At 40.1% G+C, this 8,026-nt stretch overlaps 1 long non-coding RNA gene across 1 annotated transcript; it reads left to right on the top strand.

Annotated features, from left to right (window-relative positions):
• Nucleotides 1–3,061: 3,061 nt before the first annotated feature.
• Nucleotides 3,062–5,715, top strand: LOC111250748 (uncharacterized). The gene is made up of 3 exons (XR_002673498.2): nucleotides 3,062–3,200; nucleotides 3,509–3,616; nucleotides 3,990–5,715. It is a non-coding gene; the product is annotated as an uncharacterized LOC111250748 (long non-coding RNA).
• Nucleotides 5,716–8,026: the final 2,311 nt, after the last annotated feature.

The raw sequence follows: 8,026 nt of genomic DNA, 5'->3' as shown, positions 1-8,026 counted from the left end.
AGCAGCGCGTCTCCAGTTTATTTACACGGTTCAAGCAAGATGCTACGAGTCAAGTCAAATCAAGAACGGTTCCTTAAAAAGGTCGGCACGTGGTGACACGTTTAAAGTGAACACGCTGACTGCCTCTAGCGAGCCATTAAAAGGTGTGACAGAAATCCCAAGTGGAATTAGCTTTGAAAACTCGTTTTGGCACTTGATAATATATGTCACGTACATGAAACCCAGAGGAGGCTCCTTATTTTAAATTTAACATAATGTTTGAGTTCAGATAATAATTATATAATTGGAAAGAGGATCTGCGTGACGCATATTATCTACGACTCTCAGCTATATCTACTTCCACTGGAATAGGTAGATGATATCTGTAAAATCCACTGTATGGATCCGTAACGATAAGAAACGTAACAAAGAGAAATTGTACAATCGCCAAAGGAACCACGCTGTTTCTCCCTTAATTAGTTTTATTCGTGCAGCCTAAGCAGGCGACTGAGGCACAGTAAGCTTTCTTGCTATCTGAGGCTACAAAACAACTGAGCCTGATATTAGCTATTTAGACCCCTACACCGAGAGGGAATAAGCACAGATATGATATTATAGCGCAGTAGACAGGCACAGTTATTATACCTTTGTGAATGTAACTTTATATAGGCATCTAAACGTAGAAATAAATTCATAGAGTTTTAAGGGAATCTCGTTTTGGGGTCCCATACCGAAGACGACAGACTAAAAGCATACTTTAATACTATTGCTTTAGCAATGCATTCAATCCTTAGTAAGCTTAAAATCACCGTTACAACTTCCGAATTTTTGACTATAACATTCAGCAATCGAGAGCGAGGTCTCTCGCAGTGAAGTTGGAGGTCACGGATTGAACTTTCGTCTCAAAAGATACATGCCTTTTTTGTTGCATATTTATTCTTCAGCCTTTTTCAACAATCTGAGAAATTACGATCTGTACTGTCGACCTCTATACGTGGAGAGCACATGCCGATAAGGATGCCGTTGAACTTAGTATCATTACTTAAGCTACACAGCTAACGTTATAAAAATTAACTTTACATTAGAATCTGTTACATCCAGTACGTATGTTCGATACTGCTACGTACCTTCAAGGACGCGACTGACAACCGGGCCGAGCTATCGGTTTGTAGCACGTCACAGATGTAATTTCGTCTGTAACTTTCGTTCCTATGCTAGTTCTTTTGGAGGACGCATGCGTTACGGCACAGGCTGGAAATGACCGTTTAAGCAAGTCATAGCCAACGTTCCAGTACTGAGCATCGTGTGCAGAGGTGTGCCATCCCAACTTTTCCGTCACTCTATTACAAAACGTGTAGCTCGATGCAATAACGACAGGACAACGTATCGGATTGTGTTTCCGAACCAAAACACCTTCGCAATGTGTTCGCCTTGATAAACACGCTCGTTTCCTATCAATCACGTAAAAAACGTTTATCTGATTTGCCGAGATATCTGCTTACAAGGCGTTCATAAGGCAAAATGAACGTTTTCCAATAAGCAACAACAGAGAACAGAATTGAGCTCGTTCGAGCAGCTTTTATTTATAACCGAATAACAGACGAACGTATTTGGGTTAGTCACACAAATATGCCTGGTGATCAACTATCGCTAACGAAAATAATGTTTAAAATTACGTTGTTTAATACGAAGGGACCGTACATCTGCTATATATATATAGAATAATGTAACGCTGCTAGAAACGGTCATGTGATTTAGATATCGTGGAAGTTAAGCAACGATTGAGCTTCTTTCGGGTGATGCTTGCAAGAGCTTTCAACGCTAGAGTCAATTGCCTAGGTAAATTGGGCGCAAAAATGTGCCCCTACAAGCAGTGCGAATGCGTATTGGTAAATAGTAATCGTTTCCAAGTGTGGCCATGGCAAATGCTGCTTGTTCCAGCTAAATACCAAGGACTTGAGCTCTTATTTCGCACGTTTTGATGGTACCTGCCATGTTCACTATTCTTGTATAGCAAAGTTACCTTTAGGATCAGGAAAGGGGAGCGTTTATTTGCCACGAGTACCTACCCGTACGATCCAATTGTAAATTGTAGAAAATAAATGAAACAATAAATATAGAATGTCAAGCGAAATAAAAAATAGATTTCAACAAATCAGCACGTGAACAAATGTTAGAATTGAATAAAGTTTGTCGACATCGGGAAAATATGCAGCGCTGGAATGGCGTCCGCTCACTTAAAATCAACATGCAGAGTATTCTAGTTCTGATATGTATATTTCAAAATAACATTTATGGTATTTATATGCCATATGCGGTACTTTTTAAAAATACTGCACCTAAAGGGTTCTGCATTTCTAATTATATTTTTCTCTAATTATTTAAAAATTCGAAGAAAGCCCTTGCTGGAAACTTCCACAAGAGCGTGCCCGGTAAAGTATGGCTAAATTGATTTTATTGAGTCTGTTTTTCTGGGTGCCCACATATTTACATACAATTGTAAAGTGTTGTGCGTTAGGTAATCAGCAGTACACTTTTGCGTATGTAGCGCTAATTATCGAGGGTCGACGTTGTTTGTCAAACAGCATAGGGCGCAAGGTTTACAACTACAAGCCTTTCTATCTCGCCCAAACGGACTAGACAGAGAACGCGGAAATAATATGATTATATCGCTTTCTCATATCATAGCAATCTACGCTTAGGTCCTCTGTCGCGATCTGTATGGCGCTTAAAGTTGGGCCATAGTTCCAGCTAAAGGCGACGTCAGTAGGTTTTACTAGCGCCACTAGAGGAGTTATACTTAACCTAAGGTTAGGGCTAACATAACATCGTACTAACGTAGGACTCTAGTCAACGTGCAACGAACCTTAAACAGCGATAAATCGTTCGATAAGCATATACTTTATTAAATAAATGTTTGGACTGACATGTCCATTGAATACTAAACACGCAATAAATTCAAGTGCTGTGCTACTTGGAATAAAACATATTATCTTTTGTTGTTTTTGGTCCTTCTCTACAACCCATTCTGTCCTTTTGAAACCTCTAATTTCGTCCTATACCAGCGCAGAAAATAGTTTAGCTTTGTGTAGGAGAGGGCGCGTCACATCCTATGCAGGCCATGAGCGCACTAACCAAAAAACCGATTTCTAACTGTTTAGGAAGCGTTTGCAGCGGCAAAACCGCCACAAAGTAACGCTTCAAACCATCGACTGCAAACGGTAAGTGTTTCGTAGTGAAATCCTGGAAACTACGTTGTGCTGTTCCATAATAATCTGCACCGATTTTGGAAAGACCACTTTTAAGGAACTATTTTTTTAATGTTATTTTTAATTGTATGTAAGTACAGGTAGAGCTTGTGAGAGGGTGCATAAAAAAGCAAAATAGAGGTAATGCGAGCGAAGGTGACGACTGGACTATCATACAACACCTGCTTTTTCCTTCGAATGTGAGGTAGCCGTTGACGTACTATGTTAATATAAGTATTAATGGGAGTTTTTGTTGTCAATGCGTAACCCTTATATAATAGTGCAACAACATCTTAGCTGAATGCCAGGACACCATCGAAACAACAACAACGAAATAGAACCCACCTTACACAACTGCAATCGCTTGAAAATACCGCTTATCATCATAGGTAAGCGATCTCTTTCTTCCTATTACTTGCTTACTAATATATGATAGAATGAATTGAACCTATGTTTCTCTTAATTAGCTTAGGTGTCAAAAATCCCTAACTGGAAGCCTTTAGCTTCTTCAGTCGCCCAAAATCCATGTTCCATTTCTTTCATAGCATTTTCTACATCGAATGTAGGAGATACCTCCGGTCGCTGAAATGCGGTAACATAAAAACTTTAGTAAATAGAAAATGCCTTTAATTAAATATGAATAACAGGCGAGATAGAACTAGTATCGGGCTACTTTGAAGTTCTTACCGTTTCATTACTGCAAACTCATTTTCAACTTGAAGGATCGTATACATTGTAAGGACTTTCATTTTCCTCTGATAGTATCCATACACTGCTCACCCTAATCTAAGTCATCGCTTGGAAAAATGCGCTCACTATAGCTTTGCCTTTCGGAGACTGTTTGCTCGTTCTGGTGACACGGCATACAGAGAGTCACTTATCGTTGGTACTACATGCTAGCTCAACAACGCTTCGAATGAGTCCGTAATATTGTCATTGCCGCATCGTCAGCGTCGCGTATTAGCAGCATGGCCTTGGCGGTCACCGATGTCACTCACTCATGCGCCACCAGCCCTTCGCGTCCGTCCATCGTTGACATTTTTGTCAATTCGTTTATTTCAATTGAAAAAAAAAAATAAAAAGACAGATAATAGGTCTTAATGTGATAGAAAGAGGTGGGGTCGTGCTTCGCTACTGTCTGCTCGGGCGAAACAAGGAAAGGTCTGAAGCGAGCCCAAATAGAAAAAGAAATTTATGTGAGGTCTTTTCAAGGAATGCTATTTGCGGCTCTGTGCAGACGAATCGCACTTTATAACAGTTCCCTTAGCCATAAAAAATGATGCGTGTCGATAAACAGCTCTTCACGATATTACCGTCATGATATTAGCGACCAGCGCGGCAAAGTATTACTGCAATATATGACACAGAAGAAACCATCACATTCTCAGCCTTCGTCAGTTCAGCTCGAAACGTCACAATTACTCTCAGAAGACATGGTTAAATGTCAACCCAGTAACTAATTTCCCTAAAAAACAAGTATTTTTGTCTACACAAAATCCCGTCTTGCGAAGCGCATCGGAAAAATGTGGCGAGAAATGGCCAATTTTCAACTAATTGTCCATTTACGGCCGAATATGTATATGCCATTTAATAGATATGTTGCAAACGGGATGTAAGTCGGGAATTACCTGAAGAAAGCATTCAGTGACCTTTGCAAGAGACATCATCGATAAGAGTCGATCGCGCAGAAAGGGCACTGGCTAAACGGGCGGGTCCTCATGCGTTCATCAGAGGAATATTTGCCGAGCCGTCTTTAAAGCGAATGCTTTATTGTGGAGCCGGCAATGCAAGATACCTACTTCACTCAGCCGACCTTATTGCTTGGATTGGCTTAAATCACACTTGAAACAGTGGAACAGCAATACATGAATTGACAAAAAGTTGAATATGTACACAGCTGCTCGTCAAATTGAAACTCAAGAATATTTAAGAGTGCACCAGCTGAAGGCAGGAGACACTTGTACACGGGTATTTATTACTTGTAGGATCTTAATTGAACGTTCGACGAAGACCTATTTAGGCTCAACAAACTTCACCATGCAATATATCTTTACGATTACATTTTTACAATAAAGGGTTTTAAAGACGCGCATCCAGTCCTGTGTTTCTATCTGTACCTAGGTTTATGCAAACTCTAGTGCAACATGCGCGACACAGCTTACAGTTAATTGGACGAAAAATAAGTTTCGAGTGAGGATATTCATAGACAGCGTCCCGGAAGGCCAAAACCATCAGCGAGCTTCACCACTCAAGAGGGCATCCCAAGAATCTATGAGAACATTAAGTCGTAAGCTTGCTATCAAGAGATCATCGCATTTTAAGACGCTATAGATGATAAATTACGTCTATCATTACAACAATGACACATACCATCAACAGAGGAAACCCGGGACATAGAAGAAAGAAATTTGGCGCATGGTTATGGAAAAATGCAAACGGGGTGTGCAATTTTCAAGGAGGATCATGTGGAGCAATGAAGCCACATGGAAGTAATCGACGCAGTTGAAATTTTGGAGTAAATGTAAATCCATACATAACAAGGTAATACCATGCTAAAAGTCGCAGTGTATAGGGCGGGATTTCAAAGAAAGAATTAATTAGACCGTTCTTTTTTTACGGTAAACTGGTATCAATCGCTTGAATTTATCCCAAGAATCTGTTTTACCACATATTCGAGATAACAAATTTCATTTCAAATAAAACAGAGCAAACAAAATAAACAAAACAAACAAAATAAGGGGGTCCACAGAATACGCTATCCATTCCCCGCTAACTGGTGGTACTTTACGATAAAGTCTACGACTCAGGAAGAAGCAGACGACTGAGGAAGATTTAAACGCCCATTTCAGCAATAATGCGTCATTGCACCGAATGAAACGTTTGTTGAAGTCTACAGATTATTAGTTGTTGACTATTAGCAGTAGTATACTGACCAGAACGGTCACAATTTAGAAGATCTGCAGTATAAGGAAAAGTTATACATGTTCCTTTTCATTTTATAAAATTAATTTATAAATTATGAATAAATATCTAATTAAATGGAGGCTGTAATAAAGTGATAAGCACTGTATGCATTTTTTGGAGCAGCCTATACATAGTAGACATTTATGTTTACCTGGTACAGCTTTTCGCCTATCGGTCAGAAGATTGGACGATAACTCCTGGTATTTTATTATCGATACGTTTATCAAGCCCACATAATTGCTGGAAATATTGCTTTTCTCTTACAATATAAGATGGCCTTTCGCGATCCCAACTGAAGTACTCAAGACAGATCTACAATTGGTGGCTTTGAAAATAAAGATGTACGAAATTTCCTATGAACTCAAATTTTGTCGGACCAACTCGATTCCAAAAACAGTTTTACCAGACGTTAGAATGTTTCTCTCAAACATTGGCTTAAATAAGTTCAGGCGACATGGTGCATCGAAACAAGTTAGTATTATTTTGTGGATCTATTGAGAATTAAACTTGTTAACAATGCGCTAACCAAACCAATTAAGGTTATAGCCGTCTAATCGGCACATTATAAGTGTTCATTTCAGGTAGGTATTGAGAATATATTTGGAATGTTATTTTCCGTGGCGAGGCCTGCAAAACAGCCCATGCAGATGCAGGTAAAGAAGGGATAATTGGCACCACGGCCTGCCTGCAGTGCATCCGAATAACGTATCGACATTGCCAACGGCTTACCGCTTGTGCTTGTTCCGGCAAATGTGCAAGATCGAGCAAGAACTACTTGAAGCAGCCAGGACACAGGTGCATAAGATCTTTGGTCAGGCCCTCGCGTTGCCTGTCGTAAACCGACCTGCTGGTCGCCAACTGCTCTCCAGCCTCTATCGCGGATTAGGGAAATTAGATTCTGTCTGGCTGAGAAATCTGACCAATCCCCAGCACTGCTTATCCCCGTCTCGGTACCCACTACCTTGGTTAGGTTTTTCCGCTACACCGTATCAGAGGCACGTAGCTTGAGTACACCCAAAAGACGGTTTTCAGAATCCACAGTGCCACAAGCTCGGATCGTCATCTATGATTGATACAAAAACCACACCAAACAATGCCTTCCTTCTTTGCCTCTCCTTTCGCTCATGCTGTACCATTATTTCGCTTTTTTTTTGTATCTCCTCCAATTTAAGTAAACTTCTACAGCTCGCTATATGAGCGGCACGTCCCTCCCTCGAGTCTTGCACCTGTACAAGGTTGATATCGTTGCGTCGGCGAAGGAAAGCTGCCTTTTGCTGAATTCTTTGCACTAGGGTATCTGTGTGATGCTCAATGACTTCTGCATTAGCATCGCAATACTATCGCTTCAAAACGATAACTGCCGCTGCTGAAGGCCGCCAGAATAGTACCATTAACCTAGACGGCCAAAATAGGCCAACGTCGTATGCTGAAAAAGTGAAATTACGATGTTATCTTTTCTACTAGACAACAACATTATGGAAGGCTTTGTGGTGAAAATGGAATCAATGTTTTTTGTTAAGTTTATTCGCACAGTTAATAGGCTGAGCCTTTATCATTGTAGGACATTACGATTCTTTAGCAAAGAACAGATAATAAAATGACTGTATATCTATGAAAGCAATACAATTTGCAATTGTGCACCATATAAAACTACGACGATGGCTCCCACAACATTAAGTTTTTCATTATTTTCTAGTTTGCAGCGCAACTTAGACAATCTTTAGTGCAATTCCTGGTATACTTTATACTTGCTCTGGTTTAGTCCGTTTTCGATTTAAGTCTAGTACATTTTTTTATCGCACTGTCCGTAGCGAAAATGACGCTATTGCTATACT

The sequence above is a fragment of the Varroa destructor genome, unplaced genomic scaffold (assembly GCF_002443255.2).
Source record: "Varroa destructor unplaced genomic scaffold, Vdes_3.0 BEIS01000001.1, whole genome shotgun sequence".
Lineage (NCBI taxonomy): Eukaryota > Metazoa > Arthropoda > Arachnida > Mesostigmata > Varroidae > Varroa > Varroa destructor.
Note: the sequence above shows the minus strand (reverse complement) of the source record. Positions and strands in the feature narration are given on the sequence as shown.